Source organism: Carassius auratus, chromosome 36, assembly GCF_003368295.1.
Source record: "Carassius auratus strain Wakin chromosome 36, ASM336829v1, whole genome shotgun sequence".
NCBI classification, from domain to species: Eukaryota; Metazoa; Chordata; class Actinopteri; order Cypriniformes; family Cyprinidae; genus Carassius; species Carassius auratus.
In genome coordinates, this window is record NC_039278.1 from 19743337 (window position 1) to 19770712 (window position 27376).

At 37.3% G+C, this 27376-nt stretch overlaps 1 pseudogene; it reads left to right on the forward strand.

Annotated features, from left to right (window-relative positions):
• Positions 1–25461, forward strand: part of LOC113055572 (heterogeneous nuclear ribonucleoprotein L-like) — a 26148-nt pseudogene extending 687 nt beyond the window's left edge.
• The last annotated feature ends 1915 nt before the right edge of the window (positions 25462–27376 follow it).

Here is a 27376-nt window from a genome sequence, read left to right on the forward strand (position 1 = left end):
ATGCATATGCACAACCTGTCATCTTTTTTTTTTACTAAAACGTTTAGAAAAACTTAATCTGAGACTAACAACACGATCACATTAGTTTAGGTACAAGATACGTGTTCACTACATCAAAAGCATGAATTTATCTTTTATAATTAACCTCTTTTAAATCATTAATAAATTTTGCATGTAAAAATTAATGTCGTTAAAAAGATTAAACCCTTTTTGTTGTTGTTACATAAAATGATTATTATTATTTATATGGATAAACAGTAATCTGCTTCTGTTAAACCATGTGCTGAATAGAGTTTAATAAATCAGTTTGTTGCATGCATGCAATGGTAAACAAGCGTTTGATGTATATCAGAGTACCATGGTAGTAATGAGGTACTTTTGTGTTCCATTCCTAACTAGACATCTTTTGATGATGTACGTAATTTCCAAAAATGCTAGTAATTGTTGGGTTGTTTCTATACAGGATGCTTGAACACTTCTAATGTTCCTTATTTTTATATATTAAAAACAAATCTAATCTCATCATTCACACTAGTCTGTTTTTAAGCGTCTCTATCGTGATGATCTGGACACATTGGCTCTGTTGGAGTTAGATCTCGTTATCTTTATAGTCATTGTCCTCGCTGTGAACAGGCCTCAAGAAACACGAAAGTGCACAAGGAGCTCAGATCATCCAGAGACGATATTAAAGTCCGTAAACGCACGTGTAACCCAAAAAGTGTTGCTCGCCGTGACACAACCAGTGTTTTAACCAGTGCGGTTAAAACAAGTTAATTAAAATAAAAACTGGTGGTTGTGCACAGTTGGGGAAAGTTGCTTTTAAAAATAGTGCATTACAGTGTTACGTTATTATCTAAAGAACTAGTTGCATTACTTTAGTTCCTTTTTTTGTAGCTTTTTCTCATGTTTTCTCCATTGATTTCGCTGATGAAATGTGTGCTGATAATGCAATTTATCAATAATTATCAATTATTGCACGTTTTCCTTATTCTCAGTTTGCGTTTGACTGTTTTTATTAATTTTGAGGAAGACAGAATGTGTGTTTGTGTGAGTGTGATGAGTAAAAGCATGTTGACATTGAGTCTAGATCTACAGTAAGATCATGTTCACACACCGCATCTGAACTCACTCCTGATTCTCTCTACATGAGCCCTGAGCTGTTCCTCAGTACACGAGAAGCAAAGTAACTGGCATTACTTTGGACTGACCCACTGTACACACACACACACACACACACACACACACACACACGAGCAAGTAAACATCCCTTGTGAAGTATGATCCCATCAGGTTCACACTGACCATGGCTTGACCTCTAGCTCAGGTCTTCTCTGTGGCTCTTAAACATCAGATCGTCCGAATGTGTGTGTTCACAGAGGAAGCGTCTAACACCTTGCTCTCATCTGTCTCGAGACGTGATTTCAGTCTCTCCGTGTTTATGGTCAGAACTGTGAACTCACATGGACGAGTTGATGGCCTTTATCTAACATGTGTCATTTTTAGGACCTGGAGAGTGGTTACTGTAAAAGGAGATAGAGAGCAGGAATAAGAACTGATTCACGAGTCATTTAATGAAGCGGTTCACTCTGAATGTCTTCGGCCGTCAGATGCGATGTGATGCTTTTTGTTTGTTGAGCATCAGGCAGTCGTGAGATTTCACGTACTGTACACGTTTATTTATTAGTGCACGTTCATGGACTAATTGTAATCGTTTGCTTTTATATGCACCAGTGTGTTTTAGTAAAACATTTTAATGTGTGAAAAATACCACAACTGTGTCTGAATTTCACTCAGTTTAGATAACAGCGTTCGCTCTACATCTGAAGAAAGCATGAAATCATAATTGAGCATTATTATTTTAATAGAATAGTGCTCCTAATTGTTCTTGTGAAAAGTGTGTAGTAAATATTACCAAAGCATGCTTTCTATTAACTGAAGATGTGGAGGGATGATATTTAATCATTTATATGCTCCAGTATGACAGTAAACTACTTTTTAACAAATCATTTTAAAATATTTATGAAAAATAGCACACAATTTGTACATTTCAGTACATTTACATACAAGATAATCAAACACTCAAAGTTTAAATTAAACATGAATGAATCATTTATAATTTACCTATTTTAACTTACTAGTACATGTTCCTGATTTGCATTGGACAATCATAGTTAAGAAAAAAATATTAAATGAATATTTCATCATTTTCATTTATTTGCATAAACCGTAATTTACGTTTTACTAAAAAAAATTAAAATCTATATAATAACACCAAATCTGTGAACGATGTCAGTTACATGAATCAGAGTTTGATCAGAATTTGTAATGATTTTATGTACTGTACTCTAAAGTAATCATGAATTTATCATTTATAATTGTCCCCTTTTGACTTATTACTACATGTTTTACATGTAAATATAACAGTTAGCATAGTCAAATAATCAAATGCATGTTTTCTAATTAAATAGGTATTATATAATTTTCACTTATATGCATAAACGGTAATCTGCTTTTTACTAAAACATTAAAAATATCTATGATGTGTGAACGATGATCTAGTAAGTCAAGAGAATCCGTTTATTTCACATGCAATTTTTGAGCTCGCTTCATATTGACTTAAATACGATCTGTAGAAACAGTGTGCCGTTATTATTCATACAGCAGCTCATTCAGTGATTTATTAACACGCTTTGTGACAGAACTGTGTGTGTATGTGTGTGTATGTGTGTGTATGTGTGTGTGTGTGTGTGTGTGTGTGTGTGTGTGAGTGTGTGTGTGTGAGTGTGTTCACAGTCCAGACGCTCAGAAAGAGACACACAGACAGACATAATGGCTTCAGTATTTTGCCCGGAGCGAATCGCTCAGCTCTGAGGAAAGTTCCTCTTGAACAGTCCTGATGATTTGAATACTAAGTGGCTTTTATTGGCTGGTTTAACTGTCTGATCTGAGCGATGATTGCACATGTATCTGATGGATGCCGTCTGCGTTTGTGGAGCAGATATTGTTTCTCGTGGAGTTTATTGATACCTGCAGGCGCTCGGGGAATCGCTTCTGAGATTCGCGGGACATGAGAATGAAATCAAGCGCTCGGGTGGGGTGGGGTGGGGGGTGATTTAATGATACCAGATCCTCCTGGAATCAGTTTGCATCCACAATCTGCCCTCTTTTAATGTGTATGCAAACCATCTCTGGGTCACCTGACCCCCAGACTGACCAATGATTGAATGAGTGTGGTGTTGACCTGCTCCGAATCGTTCTGTTCTGCTGATGAATTAGGGATTTTGATATATGACATATAATAACTTGTGCTTCTGTAACATTGAGTTTAAAGCAAGATGCTAAAATGCTGGAGATTTAGGTGATTCTGCTAACATTTTGTGCAAATTGACTAGTGCAAAGATACACAGTTGTGTTTTTGAACTTTATCTATTGAAATCTTCAGTTCCAGTTCATGTCTTTAAAGAGTTTTATCTCCACTTCTGTAGCACTTACAAACACCAAAACTTACAGTTTTATTCCTCTCTATATTCTGAAGGATTCTACTGAGGGGCTTGTGAATATATCATTCACACTCATTTTTACATCATCTTTTAACTAAAAACATGGTGAAAATATGTCTATTGACAGTATTTATTTATTTATTTAATGATAAAAAGAGAAATCCAAAATCCCCTCAGTAGAATCCTTCAGAATATAGAGAGGAATAAAACTGTAAGTTTTGGTGTTTGTAAGTGCTACAGAAGTGGAGATAAAACTCTTTAAAGGAATCTACAGACGTAAATAGATAATGTTCAGTAAACCGAGACACTAGAAACAAAACCAGTGTGTTTTCATGCACTGGGCCATTTAGAGGTTTTGGTCTAATTTGCTTCCACAACTTGTCTTCTTTCAGACTAGTGGAATGAAAATTTTAAAAATACACATTTTAAGAGCTTATTTTATTACACTAAATCTATTTTTCGTCTGAAGATTTCAATTCAAGTCCATATCTTTAAAGAGTTTTATCTCCACTTCTGCAGCACTTACAAACACCAAAACTTACAGTTTTATTCCTCTCTATATTCTGAAGGTTTCTACTGAGTGGATTGTGAATATATGAGTCATACTGATCTATACAACATCTTATTCCTAACAACATGGTGAAAATGTGTTCGTTTTCTGCCTGTTGACATATTTTCTGATTTATCGAGTGATTAAAAGATAAATCCAAAGAAAACTTGTTATACAAAACAATTGTCTTAATGTACTTTGAATAATGAACTGGTGAAAGTATGCTGATAATGTGTTAACTAGTAGTTTCTGGCCTTTAAAGTTTAATTTACTAAAAATCTTGGCTGATGAACCTCCATTCTGTTCCCAACCCGTGTGACTTTCTGTTTTTCTGAGAAATGCTGGTCATTGTGCAGAAGAGAGAAGAAGCTCTTTCCTCTGAGATCAACGTGTCCTTTCATGTTCGGCAGAAGAAAGAAAGTCCTACAGGTTTGGAGCGAGTAAATGATGACAGCATGTTCACTTCTGGGTGAATTATTCCTTTGGTTTGTGCTGAAAGCGTTCTCATTAATGTCTTTTCTTCAGAGGATCTGTTGTGTGTCTGAAGGGATTCAGATGTTAGTGAGTTAGTGTCTGTTAGCAGGAGTGACGCAGCTGTAAACCAAACAAACGCTGAGAGCGTGTCGATTGGATGTTTGCGCTGTAGTAACGCTGGTGACTGAGGACGAGCTGATTGAGAGCTGTTGATTCTCTCCAGAATACTGTTACACAATCATGTGGTGTGTAGTTCTCTTTGGATGACATCGCATGTCATTTCCTGTTCACGCTGTGCTCTCTCGTCGTTTGTGTCATTGGTTTGCAGAGGAAACATGATGTTATCAGTGTACCAGCAGCCCTGTTTTAGGGTACAGACGTTTCCTCAGTTAAATTAAGCTTTGTAAATTACACTTATTACTTACACACTGATAGACAAGACAATATTCATAAAGGACATTTCTGGTAGTACAGTATGTGTTTTTGTTTATTTGTTTGTTTTTTACATAAAAATGTTTTTGGGTAGTGTGTATTCAGTCAAACCAAACAAACAAAATTAAGTTAAATAAAAAATATCAAATTATTTAATAAATTTTCTTAATTGACATTTATTTTACACATTTTTCCCCCTATAAATGACATAAAAAAAAAACACTGTGTGTGTGTATTTATATATCAACATACGTAATGACCTTTGACTTCCCCAATCTCAATAAATGCCAATCATGGAAACATTTTGGATATTAATCAGTGTATATTTAGGAAAGCTTGTCGTCTCGTATGAATTGAAGCTGGATTGCTGTGATGGTGTGAAAAGCTCACAGTCTGTGAATGTGTGTGTAGATGTGTGATTGTGAGATAGATCTCTGTCGCTCTGCAGCTCATGAACTGATTCGTGAGTGTCTTCAGATCTCTATAGTGTGATTGATCTGAGCTGCGCTGGTGTGTGCAGATGAAACGCTGCTGCTCAGTGTTAACCAGCGTTATGTGGAGATGATTTGAGCAGATCAGGATGCTGTGATCTCAGTGCCGTCTCACGACGAGAGAAGAACGAGCAGTTTTCAGTGTTTCAGAGCTCATGTGTCCTTCACGCTCACACACTCTCGCTGTCTGCAAATGATCGTCCCTCGAGTGACGAATGTCATCGTTACTAGGCGAAACGAGACAGGAAGTAATGCAGGAAGTATTATTATTAATCGCTGTCATAGAGGATGTTGAACAGTCATTGGTTAACTAAAAATAACAGACACGCATAAATTACAAGATTTTAAATCTAAAACAGACATTTCCTTTTTCTTTATTTCTTATAGTAAAATAAAATAAAAATATAAAAATAAAACAATATTCTTCAAACAAAATAAAATCTAATTATAAAATATTAAATAAATAACATATTTTTTCCTTATAAAATATTATCTTATAATAAAATGATACAAAATATTTCCCTTCTTATAACAAAATAAAATATCTTATAATAATACAAAATGTAAAATTGATTTCTTTCTTTAAAACAAGAAAGAAATGTATTTCTTAAAATGAAATATTTTCATAATAATAAAAAAATATAAAAATGAAATAAATTTTGTCTTTCTTATAAAATATATATATTACAAATAAAAATACATAAATAATCTAAAATATTTTTTCTTTCTTTTTTATTCTTAAAATAAAATAATAAGAAAAATATCTAAATATTGTCTTATAATAAAATCATTTTTAAAATCCAAAAGAAAATATTTCTTAAATATATATATATAAAAATCTAAAAGGCATTTCTTAAAAATGTGTGTGTGTGTGTGTGTGTGTGTGTGTGTGTGAATGTTCAGTTCTTCTTGTGTTCAGTCGTTCGGTCACGAGAACATGTTATTTATGTCTCTGTGTCTGAAATGTCACCCAGAACAGTTCATTTGTCCAGTTTGTGTAATTCAATCATGTATGATGACATTAGATGCAGCTGCAGCAGTGACCCGGACACATCTCACGCTCATTTCCTGCAGATTCACTGCTATTTTTAAAGCGTCTGAAGACAAGAGACTCATTTGTCTGCCTGATTAACCTGTTTATGCTTTCATTTAATTAAAGTCAGATGGCTCATATAGAACCATTTATACATGAATAATCAAACATCTGAGCATCTGTTGCTGAGATTCAGCTCTTTCAAGAACAAACAAACAGCAAGCATGAAAAACACTAACTATTATTTAAACTAGATTATTGTTTTGAATAAATACAGAAACACAAAAGTACATCATTTATTTAATTATTTTGCAGCATTATTGTAGTTTGTGTGTCATCCGTGTGTTTCTTGTGTTGGTTCAGTTTCAGAGTGTATTTTCAATTTCAGAGAATTGCATCTCTATTAGGAGTTTCATGTTGTGTCTGTGGCATTTTGTTTGCATGTTGAATATGTGTTAGCAGAGTGTTGGCCGAGTGTTGGTTGAGTTTTGGTTGTATGTTGATTGTGTGTTGGTTGAGTTTTGGATGAGCTTTGGATGAGTTTTGGTTGAGTTTCGGTTGAGTTTTGGTTGTGTGTTGATTGTGTGTTGGTTGAGTTTTGGTTGAGTTTTGGTTGAGTTTCGGTTGAGTTTTGGTTGTGTGTTGATTGTGTGTTGGTTGTGTGTTGGTTGAGTTTTGGTTGAGTTTCGGTTGAGTGTTGGTTGTGTGTTGATTGTGTGTTGGTTGTGTGTTGGTTGAGTTTCGGTTGAGTTTCGGTTGAGTGTTGGTTGTGTGTTGGTTGAGTTTCGGTTGAGTGTTGGTTGTGTGTTGGTTGAGTTTCGGTTAAGTTTCGGTTGAGTGTTGGTTGTGTGTTGGTTGAGTTTTGGTTGAGTTTTGGATGAGTTTTGGTTGAGTTTTGGATGAGTTTTGGATGAGTTTTGGTTGTGTGTTGATTGTGTGTTGGTTGAGTTTTGGATGAGATTTGGATGAGTTTTGGTTGAGTTTTGGTTAAGTGTTGGTTGAGTGTTGGTTGTGTGTTGATTGTGTGTTGGTTGAGTTTTGGATGAGTTTTGGTTGAGTTTTGGTTGAGTTTTGGTTGAGTTTTGGTTGAGTTTTGGATGAGTTTTGGATGAGTTTTGGATGAGTTTTGGATGAGATTTGGATGAGTTTTGGTTGAGTTTTGGATGAGTTTTGGATGAGTTTTGGATGAGTTTTGGATGAGATTTGGATGAGTTTTGGTTGAGTTTTGGATGTGCTTTGGATGAGTTTTGGTTGAGTTTTGGTTGAGTTTCGGTTGAGTGTTGGTTGAGTTTTGATTGTGTGTTGGTTGAGTTTTGGTTGTGTGTTGGTTGAGTGTTGGTTGGTTCTGCAGTAGAGAATGTTTGTTGTTTCCTCATCCCTCTTTCACACACAGATTTTCACACAAATGTTAGTCTCATTATTTCTTCAGAGAGCTGCTCTGACAGCTGATGATCTGAACGTCTGTGAGAGATCTTAGCCAGAATGTTGAGCCTAAGCAAGATTTAATGTTATCTGTATCTGTATTATAACTAAAAGAGGTGGGTGGGGTTATGTAATGTGGTGGGTGTGGTTAATGTGGTTATGTAATGAGGGCAGGGTTAAAGGTTGTGGATTATAAACATCAGAGAGGAAAGCTGTTTAAATTGCTTCTGTGTGAAATATTATTCATACAGTTACAGAGAATAATGCTCTGCTTTATTAGTTCTTTTGCATGAACTGTATCCACCATTGATAATAATTATTTTACAAACTATTCGTAGGGATATTTAATAAACTGTGTTGTGTTTTAATTTAGAATCATTGTATGCATGTCTTTATGAATAAGGTCTCTGATGTTTTCATCAGAAAACATCCTAAATGTTCTTCTCAAGCTTTGACACTGAGCGTTCTTCTCTCTCCAGGAGTCTGGAGTCTGTTTAAAGTGCTGCGCTCCTCTGAAAAACATGCCAACTTCAATTATTGACGAGCGCTGGTTTGGCTGTGTTTTGACATTTAGCCTCAATGTTTCATGAAGAATTAGGCTATATGTTTATATATTTAATTCTGTTGGTTGTACTAATAATTTATATTAATTAATAATTAAACTTCTGTGAACTTCTGTCGGTCCTGAAGAGATGCTCGAGCCATAGCGTTACCATAGTGACAGCAGAGATGTGGAGGAATCATCTGGAGTTTGTGTTACACAGATGTGATGCTGATGCTTCTGCGACTGTTAGTGGAGCCTGGGATCTCAGCCTGATTTCCATCTGACTTCTGTCTGATCCCAGCATGATATCTGTCTGATCCCAGCATGATCTCTGTCTGATCTCAATATGATTTCAGCGTGATGTCAGTGTGATCTTGACCTGATCTCAGCATAGGCTTGGTCTGATTTTAATCTGATCTCATTGTGATCTTAATTTAGTCTGATATCAGTCTGATCTCAGCATGTTTTCTGTCTGATTCTGATCTCAGTGTGATCTCTGCATAATATCAGTCTGATCTCAGCGTGATCTCAGTCTGATCTCGATCTCTGCATAATCTCAATCTGATTTTAGCGTGATGTCAGTGTGATCTTGACCTGAGCTCAGTCTGATCTCAGCATGATCTTGGTCTGAATTTGGTGTGATGTCATTCTGATCTCAGAATGGTCTCAAGGTGATCTCAATCTGATCTCAGTCTGATCTCAGTCAGTTCTCAAGTTGATCTCAGCGTGATCTTAGTCTGATTTTAGTGTGCTATTAGTCTAATCTCAGCATGATTTCAGTGTGATCTCAGTCTAATCTCAGCATGATTTCAGTGTGATCTCAGTCTAATCTCAGCATGATTTCGGACTGATCTCAATCTGATCTCAGCATGATCTCAATGATCTCATTCCAATTGGAAACCTGTCTGCTCTGACACAGATATATCAGTATTATTTTAAGGATTTGTGAAGTTTCAACTTTTTTTGTTCTCTTATGTAACCGCATTCTGAAGAAGAAACCTGATGAACTTCTTACTCATTACTAACTTTATTGTGACAAGAGACGTGCTTGTTGCGTGTTCGCAGCTTTCAGTGCTCTTAGGTTTGATGTTCTTGTTTTTGGTGTGTCTCTGCATCTCTAGAATGTGTTTCGTGTTCTGCTGCGCTGCGTTTTTAGTCAGTGCTTTCTGTAGACATGCACTCTAGACAGATATTCTTGACCTGCGTTTGTTTTGTGTATGGCGTAGTTGTTTTGTTTGTCTGGCTGATAAACGTGTTTATGCATTTCTGTAATTAAAGTCAGGTGTGTGAAATCAATATGATTCCAACAGGAGACCTGTCTGATCTGACACACAAACAACTAAACTATACTCTACTAAAGTATGTTTGAGCAGGGGTGTGAATACTTATACCTTATCACTGTACTTAAGCATCATTTAGGGTTATTTAAGTATATTTATTCTTCACTCACATGCAGTTTTAACTGAACATTTGTACTCCTAATCGCAGTATTACAAATAGTTATTTGCACAATATTTGATAATTTTTTGTTTTTTGTAGTTTTCTCTAAACATGAAATACAGATTAACATCCGTCTCACATCTGAAGACTTGAAGATATGAAGATAATTCAAATGCTTAGACAACATTCTCCTTACTTCTTTTTTTGGGAGGTTGCTTGTAATATTTCAGTATATAATTTAATTTAATTTAATTTACTGTAATCATTACCATTTATCATTAAGTTTGCTTTACTCTATATTAATTTAGTTCAGATTTATTTTATTTTAGTTACTATTTATAATATTAATACATTTCATTAATACATTAACACATTTTGTACTTTTATATTGTATATTATATTATTAAATATGATTTTTGAGCGATTGTTTCTTTTTTATGATACTTAAGTAAAGTTTAAATTATAATTTATTTTCCACTTAAGTAGGTTAATTGTTTTTTATTTTATATGAAATTTTAATTATTATTAATTGTGTATTGTTTTATTTTGTGTATTATTCAGTTACTAAATAATAATAATACTTTTTAAATACTTAACTACAGTTTTTAAGTTTCACAGTACCTTTTTATTTTCAGAATTTTTGGCCAGATATTTGCAATTTTATATCAAGTAAATTTAGATATGAAAATATTTAAGCTTATTTTTTATATGAATTATTATTAATATTTATATATTTTAATGAATCATTTTATTTTATATTGTGTATATGTTTTATATTATTAAATTAGAATTTCGACTGGTAACGTAAAACATTTTTAATTCCGAAGTTCAACTGTTTTGTTTTACTTTCACTCAAGTATGTTTTTGGCCAGATAATTGCATTTTAAATTGAATAAAATTGTCGCTGACTATCAGTACTTTCACAGAGAGTAGAGCACAGCGCCAGCAACGGCAAGCTCAGGGGTTCGATTCCCAGTTAAACGCATGAATGCATGGCTGAAGGTGAATGTGTGTAAGATGGCGCTGGTGTTTGTCTTGCTGTCGTCTGGTTTGTGACTCAAGCGGCTCGTCATCCATCTGCAGTGGAAGTGGTTTGATGTTTGTGAAGCTTTATTTTGAGTGTTTTTTTCTATTGTGATGTGATTCTTCAGCAGGAGCGCTGCATCGCATTTCTGCAGGTCATTTTCCAACCGCAGACGTTGCTTTGGCACTGACGGTTCAAAGTTAGTAGTTCACCTCAAACCTCACTATTTAAGTGGTAGGTTTTATGCAGTAAATGAGAAACATCAGGCCTCGTCGCTCAAATGACACAGTTTCTCCGTGTTCTCACTTCATTCTGGAGGGTTAGAGACAGACAGCAGCTGTACCAGATAATCCAGACAGACTGCTCTTTATGAGGACAGACAGGTGTGCGCTCATCTCTGTCCTTTATTAGACGTTGTTCATGCTTTCATGGGAACGTGACACTGAAGGTGTGTTCCTGCCGTTGGCTTGAGATGGCAGTGCTGTTATGAAAGTTCAAACTGTTAATCTGTTGATCTCTGTGGTTGCGGAACAATAAGGAGTTTTGCAAAGCAGAAAGAGATGGAAAGAGAGTTTGATGCTTGCAGAATGAGAGCAACATGCAGATGCGTGTGTGGTTTCACGTGTGTTAAACATGGATGTGCTTCACGTCATTTGATTTTTCTAGATAGATGCACCTTTATATGGTTGACTACACGCTTCACGCTTGGATATATCGTATAAAATATATCTATTTATCTATATTCATGTTTATATAAATCTTGTGCACCACTTGAACTTGCAGTCATCCGATCTTTAAAAACGAAATCCACCAATGTAGCAATAAGTAGATTTGTCCCACAATCCCACAGCTGGAGACACTTTTATTTACCATAATCTTGGGTGTTAGAAAACTTTTAGAAAGTTTTAAATGATCTTTAAATAGCAACTAATTCTGGTGAATGTGCTGTGCTGGTACTTAGATTAGATTGAAGTGCTGCATTCATTGACACAGTTGACCATCAGTTCTTCTTTTTCTCGGTTAGAGCATGTTGTGGGTATTAGGGGAACTGCTCTAAATGGCTTTCAGTTGTATCTCAAAACAGAAGTTTCTGGGTCATTGTAGGAGACAGACACTCGGGCGTAGTTCTCTGACTTGTGGTGTACCACAGGGCTCTGTTTTGGGCCCTATAATGTTTCTCTTCATACACTTCCCATAGGTTTCTGAAAATAAATGCTTGTATTATCATAGTTATACATATGATACACAAATTTATCTGCCACTGAATCACAAGAATACTTAACGGTTTCTAATACAACTGCGCCGACAGCACATATTTTCAAGTAAAAAAAAGTGAAATATTATTCTGATGCGAAATATCTGTTTTCTGTATGAATCTGTGTTAAAGTGTAATGTATTTCTGTGATGCTCCGCTGTATTTTCAGCATCATTCCTCCAGTCTTCAGTGTCACATGATCTTCAGAAATCATGAAAATATGATGATTTACTGATCGAGAAACATTTCTGATTATTATCAGTGTTGAACACAGTTGTGCCGCTCAATATTTCTGTGGAAACTGTGAAACTTTTTATTTTTCAGGATTCAAAGATGAACAGAAAGTTCAAAAGAACAGCATTTATTTGAAATAGAAATCTTTTGTAACATTACAAATGTCTATACATCTGTATAAAACATTGGTACTGAATAAAAGCATTAATTATAATATTGTAAATAGCTCAGTCTTGCTGTACGTGCAGTAGGAGTGATTAGATGATTGACAGGCGCAGCTGCATCAGGACCATCATACTGACCCTCTATGGCAGTGTTTTCTCCCATGATTCCCGTCTTCTCCTCCTCATCATCATCATTATCATCATCACAGCAGGATGCCCTTCATCTGTCTCTTCCTCACAGGCCGTTCTCTCATCTGAATGGGTTCTCCAAACGAACTTGTTCAGCTGTGTGAGAATGAAGATATCAGACAGTGTCATGGTGTACTGTTCTGTCGTTTCCTGCTGCTGCTGAACGAGTGAAGCTGGTTTTCTCTCTCTGTTCTCAGGACAGCGGCTCTGAGGCTCACCGCATCGCTCCGTCTCCCGTCGTCCACGTGCGAGGACTGTGTGAATCCGTGGTGGAGGCCGATCTGGTCGAGGCCTTGGAGAAATTCGGAAACATCTGGTACAGTGATGCCTTCCTTTGATTTGATTCAGCAGGGGGATTCGTTTCATCGAATATTCTTCTCTCATAATGAATGAACAGATAATTAACATTCCTTCATCAAACCACATGAAAGTCTCTGTCGACTGAATGATAAGTTATTGCGTTTGATTATTTTCTGACGTTTACACTCAGTGTAGCTCTGTGTGTTTGACCTCAGCTTTATCAGGAAAGACACAGATCAGATGCACAGGAACAGGAAGTGTGTGTGTGTTTGTGTGTGTGTCTGGGGGACATGAATGGAGGTCATCTGAGTGTATTTATAGTCTGACGAGTGAATCTCATGAGCACAGATCGAGTGTGACAGCAACAACACTAGAATCCTTTAGTTCAGTCAAACGATTCCTGCATGAACTGATTTGAAGATTTCTTGTTAATTTCATTAATGTTTGATGCTGTTTTTGTTTGTTGTTCAAATTATTAATGTATTAGTGATGCGCTGAAATACATTTCTTGCCAAAACTAAAACCAAAAATACACTTATTTTATAATCAATAAATTAATCAAAGACAAAAACTGAGCTGTATATAATAATTTAAATCGCTGCACTGATTGACATTTATTTAATGTCAATCAGTGATATTTTATCATCACTGAGATAATATTAAAGTTTTTGTTAGTATTTTGAAATTAAATTTTATTTTTGTATTTTCACTTTAATTTTGGTTAAAGCTTTTGTAATTTTGTTACTAAATTAAGTCATTATTATTTATTTTTTTGCATTTTCATGTATTGGTTTTAGTTTTGTTAGCTGTAGTTATTTTAGTACTTAAAGTTAAGTTTTTTTATTTCAGGTATTTTTATTGTTTTAGTTATGTAATATGATAGTTTTTAAATATTTATAATTCGATTTATTTTTAATATTTATTGTAAATTAAACTTAATTTAGAGTGTTTTTTTAATTTGTTGACTGTTTTTGTCATTTTTATTATTTTTTTCTAATAGGTTTATTTAGTTTTAGTTTATTTAGTACAAACAAAATGTTGCCTTGGCATTAGCTGAAATAAAATCAGTTAAAAATCTGTTTTATGTTAATGTTAAGTCAATGTTTCTTTTATTTCAAGTATTCTCTTATTTGTTTTAGATATCTAATTTTGAATTTTTTAATAATTCTGTTTTCCCTTTATGGAACGTAATTGTTCCTGCAGTTATGTGATGATGATGCCGTTCAAGCGGCAGGCTCTGGTGGAGTTCGAGGAGGTTCAGAGCGCTGACCGCTGCGTGGCGTGTGGCTCGCAGGAGCCCGTCTACATCGCCGGACAGCAGGCCTACTTCAACTACTCCACCAGCAAACGCATCACACGACCCACCAACGCCGACGACCCCAACAGCGGGAACAAAGTGCTGCTGCTGTCCGTCCAGAACCCGCTGTACCCCATCACTACGGTAAACCCCGCCTCCTCATTACACCAGCCTCCTGATTGGACGCTCTCAACAGCTTCTGCTCCTCCTCTTTAGGATGTTCTGTACACAGTCTGTAACCCGATCGGAAACGTGCTGCGGATCGTGATCTTCAAGAGGAACGGGATCCAGGCCATGGTCGAATATCCTTCTGCTGCTCACATTCACCAATATAACGCTCTGAAACTGAGCGCTACAGTCCACAAATCCTGTTCGTTTATTCCATTGAGAGAGTGATTTTGAATACTCGAGCAGAATTCCTGGGGAAAAAAACTTCATTACCCATAATTCTGCAGAGAAATCTCCACCAATCAGAGAATCGAAACAAGAAAATCACTCTAAAAACTCTTTAGCTCCGCCCACTTCCATGAAACACTGCCAAAAAAATAACTTTCAAATTATTCTATATTTGCATGTATAATATATCATTATATATTAAAAGTTAACATCTAATCAGCTAATTTAAAGAGACACTATTCAAAGTTAATTCAAAGAAACAATATTTTATTTAAAGATCGTAAAACCGCATGCAAAAATGAAATGTATAATAATTAATAATATTATGAACGTAATATAGAAATTTGTAATATATTAATCAGTGTAGAAGTTTAGAATATTATATGTATTGATATAGAATATAATATTTAATACATTAGAAAAGATATATAATAAATATGACAAAATAACTTGAATCTGATTTTTTTTTTTTTACTTTTGTAAAATAAAGGGATTTTTTAGAAACAAAAGAAATATCAATGAAAACAGAATTTGAAGAATTTGGCTGCATTGAAATACAGTATTTGAGCATAGAGATCAGGAGAGAGGCAGAAATATGACACAATAGCGTAATGAATATGCTAATTAATTATTGCATGACGTCATCTAGCCATATTTAGCGACTTTTCGAGTTGGCTTTAGCAGCTTTCCATTGAAAGAAGTTGGCAATTTCATTTCATTTCAGAGAGATTCAGTAGCATCAGTATCAGTGAAACTCACTGCAGACATGAAAATTACATTAAAAAAATATATAATTTTAAGATTGATTGTTAAATCTCTATTGATTGTATAGAGTTTTTTTTAAAGGTAATTTTTCACGTATGGAGTCTAATGTTGAGCTGATGATATCCACATGACCTTCATGGCCTTTCGTTAAGACGTTGTGTTTGTTTGAATTAAGCTTGTGCTTCTGACGGTGTGTTCACTCCCCAGACACACATTACACACACTCATTAAATATGCATGTTTCCCAGCAACACACAGGATCGAAGCACTAACCGTGATCCCAGGGCGCTTCAGCAGCACGTTTACATGCTGATTACCTGCGTGTCTAAACTCCCATCAGCCCTCAGGTGTCTGATACTTATGCCTGAGTTCTCGAGCACAACATTCATTGTTGTGTTGTGTGTGTTGTCGAGTTTTTTCCTTGACGGCCGTCACGTTTGAATCCATCCAGAACGCTCAGAAGGCCAAAGCCGCCCTCAATGGGGCTGACATCTACGCCGGCTGCTGCACACTGAAAATCGAATACGCTCGGGTAAATGTGCAGCGTTCACACACACACACACACACACACACACTCACTCACACACACACACAGCGCTGGATCTAACACACATGCAGTGCCGTTGTGCTCTCTCATTCTAGCCCTCACGCCTCAACGTCATCAGAAACGACAACGACAGCTGGGACTACACCAAACCCTTCCTGCTGCGCCGAGGTACGAGTGTGTGTATGTGTGTGTGTGTGTTTCTCAATGGTTGCTCTTTAGAAGAAGGAATGAAAATAGACCAAAAAAGTGATCCTGTGGTTCAGTGGTAGAGCATTGCATTAGCACCGCAAGGTTGTGGGTTCGATTCCCAGGGAACACGTTAGCTAAAAAAAATGTATAGCCTGAATGCACTGAAAGTCGCTTTGGATAAAAGCGTCTGCTAAATGCATTAATTGGAAATTGAAAATGAATCACCAGTTGTCATGCAGTTCAGTTTAATCTGAAACACTTTGACCGCTTGTTCTCAGACTGTTTTATTTACAAAAACTAGGAAACTGTAAATAAATTATATTAAAATTAAAATGATTATTTCTGAATTATTTTTGTAACTAAATGTTCTTCCGCGCTCATATGTGACTCCTATGTAAATTCTACTCAAGAACATATATTTAGAGATTGACATGCCATGAATTTCTTAAGATTTAATTATTTTCCATGACTTTTTTTTATATTTTATTGATATTTTATATAAAACTTGAATAAACAAATAAAATCAATAAAAATATGAAGGGCATCACATTGGAATGCATCCAGACAAAAGAATTGAATGTTCTTTAAATTCTGCTTTTAGTTAAAAAAATTAATTACACACACACACACACACACACACACATATATACTGTATCATCCTTAAGATATATGATCTTAAGATATAAAATGTATTATGTATTTAACATATATATTTCTTTAGATATATTGAATTTTTTAATCTATTTTAGTTTATTTTAAAGCTTATTTTGCCTTAGATCATGTTCCGTCATCTTGTACGTTTGCAGAGGCCCCTGATTGATGTAGATCTCTGTCATTAGTGTGAACAGCAACCCAGATTATTTGATAAAAAGTGTTGGAGTTTATTTCGAGATCTTTGATGTGATTGCAGAGTTCAGATGTTTTTAGACGTTGTTGACATCTCATTTAATGTCTGTACTGTGTATGAGAAATGGCAGATCTGGTGTGTGATTGTGTGTTTTGAGCTCTTCTGGCTAGTTTATGTGATTTTGATTGCAGGTTTTCAGCAGTGGTCTGATGCATGTGTGTTTTATGCTGAAGAATCTCTGATCTTTGTAATATCTCGTCAGGATGTGTCAGATGTATGTGTATGAAGCTTCAGTGTGATTTACTTGCAATGGAGCATGTTTCATTTCAAACTTACACATTATGTGAGGGTGTGGGCTTCAACTGTGCAGCATCTGAAGGGAAGCGCTTTAGTCACGCGTGTGCGTGTGTTAGCCGGACAGCGGCTCAAACGCGGCGTAAACAGTGTTATCAGCGGCGAACAGCAGCGCTCAGACATCGATCGGCTCCAGACTGAAGGCCTGCTCAGCGTTTCTCAGTGCTGCTTCATTATTGACTGAAGATAAGCGCTAAGCTGAGCTCACACGCTAATGTGAAGACATTCATCACAGAATATTAATGCACACGCTTCAGTACCTCTGTGTTAAACGTCTCTTCCTCTCTTTATTCTCTCTGTCCGTCTCGCTTTATTCCGGTGCTCTCAGCGTTCTGTTCTTTCCGTCAGCACTTTGTAGAATTAGAAATGTGATGAAGAAGCTCAGATCTCCTTCAGACACGCGGAGCCTGATTTCTCTCAGCTGTAGACCAAATGATGAATATTAACATTACTTTTTAAAGCTGAGATGCTATAGGAAATAGTTTTTTTCATACATTGATCATTTAGTAGGGTAATATGAATTCTTCTTTGTATCCAAAATACACATTTAAGCATTTATTTTGAAGCACTTTATCTATTGCGTCTGTAGATTTAAATTCCAGTCCATACCTTAAAAAAGTTTTTTCTCCACTTCTGCAGCACTTACAAACACCAGACTTAGCAGTTTTATTCCTCTCTATATTCTGAAGGTTTTTACCGTGGGGTTTGTGAATATATCATTCACACTGATTTATACAACAACTTATTCATAAAACATGGTGAAAATGTGTTTGCTTTCTGTCTGTTGACAGTATTTTTTGATTTATGGAGTGATAAAAAGAGAAATCCAAAATCCCCTCTATAAAAACCTTCAGAATATAGAAAGGAATAAAACTGTAAGTTTTGGTGTTTGTACGTGCTGCTGAAGTGGAGAAAAAACTCTATAAAGATACGGATTTGGCTTGAAAACTACAGACTCAAACAGACGAAGAGAAATAAAGAAGAGAAAAACCAGTGGTTATTCATGTTCTGGTTTATTTTGAGATTTTAGTCTAATTTGCTTCCATAACATTTCAGACTAGTGGAAAGAAAACATCCAAAATACATATTTAAGAGTTTTTTATTGCGCTTTATCTATTTGCATATGTATATTTCGATTGCATCACATATCTTTAAAGAGGTTTTTCTCCACTTCTGCAGCACTTACAAACACCAAAACTTACAGCTTTATTCCTCTCTATAGTCTCAAGGTTTTTGCCGAGGGGAGTGTTCATATATCATTCACATTGATTTAAAAAACATTTACTCCTAAAAAAGTTTGGCTGTATGTTAACGGTATTTTCTAATTTATAGAGTGATAAAAAGAGAAATCCAAAATCCACTCATTGAAAATCTTTAGAATATAGAGAGGAATAGGCTTTCTTTAAGTAAGAGCTGCTAAAGTGGAGAAAAAACTGTTTAAAAGATATGAATTATCTTATTTAAAGATACTATTTTTTTAAATATATGTATTATGAAGTTGAAAAAAAACACCCAAAATACACATTCAAATGTTTATAGTTGTATTACATCTATCAATAAACATCTATAAAATCTATTTATTTTCTGGACATCAATGCAAATTAGTGCATATATAATTAAACAATGCCTTGCTTGCATATTCAAACCGAATATTTAAGAAAACTTGTAATACAACACAATTGTCTCGATGTACTGTGATTAATCAGTTAAACTATGGTGATATCTGTTAGTTTACATTTTAACCGTATTAATCTGTAGCATCTTGCCTTAAAGAATAAGACACTCGAGAGAAACAACAGATGTGTTTCATATTTTACTGTCTAACGTTACAATTATTTTTAATTACTAAAATGATACAGTGTTGACATAATATATTGAATGTTAATGTGGAAGATCGCTGCTAAAAAAAATTAGCTAAAAACAAAAAACAAACAGAAAAACCAGTGATGTAATTTATCAGTGTCCTATATTTTGCACGCAACCCTGTTTTCACATTAGTTTTAAAAAAAGACATAATCTGGTCCCTTATTTTCAGAACTTTTTAAATTTGTACAGTTTTTTCAAATACTAATTTATGCTTATTTGGCAGTCTGTTTACTTGCAATTATATTTATTTTTTATAAATATAAATATTTTATATTTATAAATGTTGATGACATTTTTTATAGCTAGAATGTCCCATATTTTTATTTACTAGAAATGGCAAACCAGGTAGAAATGGAGTGAGTGTTTTAAGAGTTTGAGGCTGATCTCCATCTGTCTGGCTGAATGTGCAGCTCTTGTGTTCATGTCCTCATCCGTGTGTTATATTTCTGCTGTCAGTATGAGAGGAGGATCAGCTGATGGCTGAAGGTCACATTGAGCTGAAATCCCATCAGCCCCAGCAGTGCCAAACACTTCCTGCCGCTAACTGCTCATTTTGTAGCAATTATCACGGCTGTGCATGAGCTCCTGCTGCAGGCCGACACACACACACACACACACACACACACTAACATGCTCTTATTCAGTGCCCTAGTGCTCTATTTCACACACATGTGTGATCTCTGACATGTTTTTCAGTGATTCTCTAACCCTATCTCTGTTTAAGCTTCTTTGGCTATAAAAGGCACCTGGGAGTGTTTTTTCTTCTGAATGTTTGATTGTCTGTTTTTCTGCTTCATCATGAGAGGATTATGTTTGAATTCAGCCTAATTTAAAAAGCCTTTTACTTCTTCCCGTCTCTGTCTCTCGGTATGTACAGAAGAGTGATTATTCACATCTTTCACCTTTACGAGGCGTTCGGCAGCTTGTCTGTTTCGTTTGGATCAGTGACGTGTGAAAGTGAATGTAATATTGCAAATGGTCTGTCGTCGACTGCTTTTATTTTCAAATTGAACATGTCAGATTTATATTCACCCAAAATCAGAAAAAGAAATTGCATTTACTTTTATGCATTTGGCAGATGCTTCTATCCAGACTGATTTAAATTGCATTGAATCACTTCATGCATTTATTGGGACTCAAACTCTGGATCTTGGTGTTTTGAGCACAGTGCTTTACTGTTTAAGATACAGAAATGCAGAACTCAATTTTACCTTAAGTAATGGTTTTAAAAAAGACAAGATGTTTTGGATTTTGACATTATTTTCAAGACAATGAAACACATTTAACCTGAAGTTCTCATTACATTACTTGATGTAAAATGTTTTTAAAAATGTTCAATCCACTGAATATTTCTTTTTTAAGTAATTGTGTAATTTACTAGCAATTGCTAAGTAAAAATAGTTTGTACACCAGTTTTTCTTAGTATTGTATTTTCTACCTTTTTATTTATGTGGATTTTTAAAAAAAGTATATATATGTGTGTGTGTGTGTGTGTGTGTGTGTGTATCAAAATATTAAAACAAAAGACTGTATGATTCATGCAGACACCCACATGTGAAGTGAGGAATGTTAATGATATTAAACAGATCCTCGTTGTCTTCAGGATCATGTGTGTGTGTTGTGTTCTTGAAGTGAATGTTTACCGGTGTAAATGTGGTGTGTTTGATGTGTTTCCTGTAGAGCGTGGTAAAGGCCGACAGAGGCAGGCCATCCTGGGAGAACATCCATCCTCATACAGTGATAACGGATACGGTCAGTCACTCAAACACCACAGACACAGCAGTACATTATTATACAACGTGTGATGGGTTTATTAAGACCTGAAGTGTTAGATAACAGTCTGTGTGTGTGTGTGTGTGTGTGCAGGCGCTCACTGCCCCCTGCTGCCGCTGCCCAGTAATAACCGCTTCAAGCGTGGCTCTCATGATGTCACAGAGGTCGTGACCTATCCACTGCCCCAGACGTCTTCATACATGAGCCCCGCCTCCAGCTCCGTCGCCATGGTGAGCGGCCTGCATCCCGCCAAGATGAACTGCACTCGCATCTTCAACCTCTTCTGTCTCTACGGCAACATCGAGAAGGTAAAGCGAGTGTGTGTGTGTGTGTGTGTGTGTGTGTGCTAGTGTCACTCTACTGGAACTGAGCTACTAGCTGTGCTCATACTGTTACTTTTCCTTTTTCCTATATTCCTATATTTTTTTTGGTCAGTTTTTATTTTTTATATTTCTATTTAGGTATAAGTCCTTTTTTTTCTGTGTTTTTGTCATTTCTATTAGTTTTCATTTTTGTATTTTACATTTTCCTTTTAATTTTTAAAGACATTTTGTCATTTTTACAAGTTTTAATTTTTATGACTATGTAGTTGTAATATTTAAATAAAAAGTTATCATTTTTACATTTTATTTTATTTCAGTTTAAGTCTATTTTATTTCAAGTAATTAACTAATATAACAATCTTTTGAGGACCAGTTTTTACCTAGAAGTGAGTTTAATCTGATAAAACCTTTATTTGTAAAAACAGTTTAAGATAAAGTAAATACATTTTTCTTAAGTGTAAAAAGTGTAAAGGTTTTCTGTTGGGGTTATTGTGTGGATTAGGGTTAGAGAGAGTGTTTGTAAGCAGTGTTGGGGGTAAAGTATGTAATCAGATTACTTTTTCAATGAACTAGTAAATAACACAGAGTTTTTTCTTATTAAAACTAAATGTAACATTTACATTTAATCATTTAGCAGACGCTTTTATCCAAAGTGACTTACAAATGAGAATAGAAGCAGTCAGGTCAACACAAGAACAACAAACACTATACACGTGCCATGACAAGTCTCAGTTAGTCTAGAACAGAACGCATAGCCAGGTTTTATTTTTTTATGATAGACAAGAAAAGAAAGGGAAAAGTGCTAGTATTACTTGGTTAAGTTAAGATGAGTAAAGACTCAGCTGTACGAATTGAGATTGGGAGGTTATTCCTCCAGCTGGGCACAGTCCAGGAAAAGAACCGTGAGAGTGATTTTGAACTTCTTTGGGATGGCACCACAAGGCGTTGTTCACTTGCGGAGCGCAAGCTTCTGGAGGGCACATAAGATTTAACCAGTGAGTTTAGGTAAGTTGGTGCCGTGCCAGTGGTCGTCTTGTAGGCAAGCATCAGTACCTTGAATTTGATGCGAGCAGCTACTGGTAGCCAGTGTAACCTGATGAGGAGAGGAGTAACGTGAGCTTTTTTTGGCTCATTGAAGACAACCCTCGCTGCTGCATTCTGGGTCAGTTTTAGAGGCTTGACAGTACATGCAGGAAGAGCCAGGAGAGCATTACAATAGTCCAGTCTGGAGAGAACAAGAGCTTGGACAAGAAGTTGGGTTGCTTGCTCTGACAGGAAGAGTCTAATCTTCCTAATGTTGTATAAGGCAAATCTGCAGGACCGGGTCGTTGTAGCAATGTGGTCAGTGAAGCTTAACTGATGATCCATCACAACTCCTAGGTTTCTGGCTGTCCTCGAAGGAGTTATGGTTGATGAACCCAGCTGTATAGAGAAGTTGTGATGAAGCAATGGGTTAGCTGGAATCACCAGCAGTTTTGTCTTATTAAGGTTGAGCTGAAGGTGATGGTCATTCATCCAGCTAGAAATGTCACTCAGACAGGCTGAAATGCAAGCAGCTACCGCTGGGTCATCTGGTTGGAATGAGAAGTAGAGTTGGGTGTCATCAGCGTAGCAGTGATAAGAAAAGCCATGCTTCTGAATGACAGATCCTAAAGATGTCATGTAGATGGAGAAGAGAAGTGGTCCAAGTACTGAGCCCTGAGGAACCCCAGTAGCAAGGTGGTGTGACTTTGAAACATCACCCCTCCAAGACACACTGAAGGATCTGTCAGAGAGGTAGGACTTAACCCACAGGAGAGCAGTTCCAGAGATGCCCATCTTCTGAGGGTGGACAGGAAAATCTGGTGATTAACATTGTCAAAAGCAGCAGACAGGTCCAGTAAGATGAGTACAGAGGATCTGGAAGGTTCAGTAACCGAGAGCAGGGCAGTCTCATAATGCAATTGTAATGTATTACTCTTAAAAAATAACTTTCCCCAACACTGCTTACATCTAGCTGTAGTAAAAGTCTTTGGAAAGTCTCCATGAATAAATGTGTGTGTGTGTGTGTGTGTGTGTGTGTGTGGTGTGTGTGTGTGCAGGTGAAGTTCATGAAGAGCGTCCCGGGCACGGCTCTAGTAGAGATGGGTGATGAGTACGCAGTCGACAGAGCAATCACACACCTCAACAGCATCAAGGTGTTCAGCAAACGCCTCAACGTCTGGTGAGCACACACACACACACACACACCACACAGACACACACACACACAGGACACAGACACACACACACACACGCACACACACACAGACACACACACACACACACACACACAGACACACACACACACGCACACACACACGCACACACAGACACACACACACACAGACACAGACACAGACACACACACACACACACACACACACACGCACACACACACGCACACACAGACACACACACACACACACACACACAGACACACACACACACACACACACACACACAGACACACACAGACACAGACACACACACACACACGCACACACACACAGACAACACACACACACACACACACAGACACACACACACACGCACACACACACGCACACACAGGACACACACACAGACACAGACACACACACACACACACACACACACATACACACACACGCACACACACAGACACACATTCACACACACACACACACACACACACACCTTACACATCACACCACACAACACACACACACACATGCACGTGAACTGAAACATTGAGAGCTTTATCTGAGCGTTTGAGCATATGGGATGAGACGGACTCAGTTCACACGCTGGAGCTCAAACGAGTCCAGTCCTCCAGTCTGATTGGTGTGTGTTCGTGTGTGTGTGTAGCGTGTCGAAGCAACACGCTGTGATCCCCAGTCAGGTGTTTGAGTTGGAGACGGCTCAGCAGTTATAGGACTTCGCTAATTGACTCGTAACAACCGCTTCACCAGCGCCGGCCAGGCGTCCAAGAACATCATCCAGGCCGCCTCCTGTGTGCTGCACTTCTACAACGTGCCGCCCTGCGTCAGAGAGGACGACCTGCAGCGGTGTGAGCCTCGGCCAATCACACGCCAGCATCTGAGCCATCACGAGCGCTAGCGCGATGCTAGCTAACATCACAGAACAACACTTCATGTTAATCCCAGCATTACTAATACATGATTCCAGAGTTAGAGTCGCTGAACATGATTTAATGCCACCTAAACTATATGAACACTAATATAACAATGATGAAGAAATGCTGTAGAATATAATGCACATTATATTAGTATGCATTAATTAATGTTAACTGTACTGTGAAGTGTTGTGTTGGGTCAGATTCTAGTGTTATAACTGTCTGAGGTCAGAGGTCAGGTGGATGTGTGTCTTCTGCTCTCACGCTCGTCTGTTGTTTCACAGTTGTGCACAGAACACGACGTCCCAGGATTCATCAAGTACAAATGTTTGACGCCAAACGTGAGTGTGAGTTCCAGCACTGACCCGGAGCTGATGTGTGTGTTCTCTCGAGCTGATCGTGTGTGTGTGTGTGTGTGTGTGTGGATCTGCAGCCAGCTCTAAGACCATCTCTGGCCTGCTGGAGTTCGACAGTAAGACGCACGCCGTGGAGGTTCTGACGGTCCTCAATCACTATCAGATCCGGATCCCCAGTGAGTGACCTGACACACACACCGTCACCTACAGACACCACACGAGCCCTCAGATCAGATCACACACACACTGTAGTAGTAGCACCTGAGTCCCTGGGTTATTGCAGTGTCTGATCTGTTGTTTTGGTCGAATCATTAGCGTTTAGCAGATTAGACTGAAGAGAGACGCTTACGTGTTGATCACCTCTTCTTCTTGTTTTTCAGACGGTTCAAACCCGTACACACTGAAGCTGTGCTTCTCCACCTCCTCACACCTCTGAGCCGAGCCACGCCCCCTCGTCTTCATCTTCATCATCTCCTGCTCCTGCTCTCTCACACCCCACTTTACTTATTCATCTGTAAATCTGATCAAACTAGGAAACTGACACACGCACACAGTCTCACACACACCACACACACACACACACATGACACACACACACACACACAACACACACAGTCTAGATGTAGAATATGATGATGTCGCTCCGGATGACGCCCCAGGGAGAGCTGATGAAGGCCGTACGAAGGGTTAATTCTTCATGAGAGCTGAAGGACGGACTGAAGACGAAGCTGAACTGACGTGATGAACTCTGTGTTATTATGTGTGCAGCATCACTAGAGACTCACGAAGGGTTAACTGTGTAACTGGTCACATGATCTGTAGTTCTGCCCCAGACACACGTCACATGACCAGCGCTTCACCAGCTGTGTGTCAGGACGTACACGAGCACTATAAAGAGCACTAGGTAGTGTGCTCACTATCTCTGGAGCTGAGCGCTGCAGGAACACTTCAGTGTGTCGCTCAATCTCAGTGTCTTGTTTTAGCAACACTTCAGAGAAACACAAATTCAATCTGATCTTCATTATTCATTTTACAAAAGCTCGACTAGAAAATCTGAGTCTTCGTCTTGTTTTCCAGCACAGATGAGCTTCTGCGTCTGGTGGATGTCTCCTGATTCAAGGATGATATATGATGATAGATATGTGAGCGTTTAGGTTTAATGTGTAGACGGGAGACTTCTGATCTGAGCGTCTCGGTTGTGTCTGGATGCAGTGCATGGTTTCCTGACTCACTCTTCTACTGAACGTCAACAACATCAAAAACAATCCCAAAATGACAATTCATATTTGAAAATGTGTAAATAATATGAAGGAACTGTGTCTAAAATTAACAAAGGGCAATAACTGCATACAGATACATAATTCTATAAATGCACGTTTAAAAGAAAAAAGTTTATTCATTTTTAATATTTTGTGTGAGAGCTTCACTGGGTTTCATGAGGAAACACTGGATCAAGTTTATTTGTGAAAGTCTTCCCATCATCATCATCATCATCATCATCATCACACAGTCCGCTGGTGGTTTCCTGATCAGAGGCTCATCTCATATCGGTCTCTGTGTAGAGTTGAACTCTATCTGAAGTCTACTGGTCTGTTAGTGAGTCAGTGCTCATGTCCTGGTGTCCAGCTGGTGAAGTGTGTGTGTGTGTGTGTGTGAGGAACATGATGAGCTTCACGGCTCGTCTGGATTATGATTGTTATGATTATGAGATCATGTGTGTAACTGACAGATCAGCTGTTCACTGTGAGCATGTGCTGCCATTAAACATCTGCAGGTCACATGACTGTCTGTCAATCATCACACGAGCCACCGCTGACACACAGACCACCTCGACGTGTGTGTGTGTGTGTGTGTGTCAGTGAGAGTGTGTGTTTTGTGTGTGTGTGTGAAGAGAGAGTGTGTGTGTCAGTGAGAGTGTGTGTGTGTTTCAGTCAGAGTGTGTGTGTGTGTTTCTGTCAGTGTGCATGTGTGTGTGTGTGTGTGTGCATGTGTTTTCTGTCAGTGTGTGGTGTGTGTGTGTGTGTGTGTGTGTCTGTGTGTGTCAGTGAGAGTGTGTGTGAGTGTGTTGTGTGTTGAGTGTGTGTGTGGTGTGTGTGTGTGTGTGAGGTGTGTTGTTGTGTGTCAGGACACTCAGCGGTCCTTCAGGAAATGAAGATCTCCACAGGTCCATCTGGATCAGCAGGAGTCTGGCTTTAGTTCTTCTCTGTCTGTCTCTACAAAAACAAAAAAAAAAAATTTGGTTAAAAATATTAGCCTAATGTAAGTCCAGGGAAATGAAACCGGTCAGATTTCTGCAGTTGACAAATCATGGCATATTTTATTATTATCCATTTGATTTTAGTCAAATATCCAATTTTTTTAATGCATTTATTTAAATAGAATCAGCATAATCTGTTCATTGCTATTACAGCTACTGTACATGTATTGAGTCAAAAGTAAATGGTTAAAATATAGCTACATGTTAAATAAGCAAAA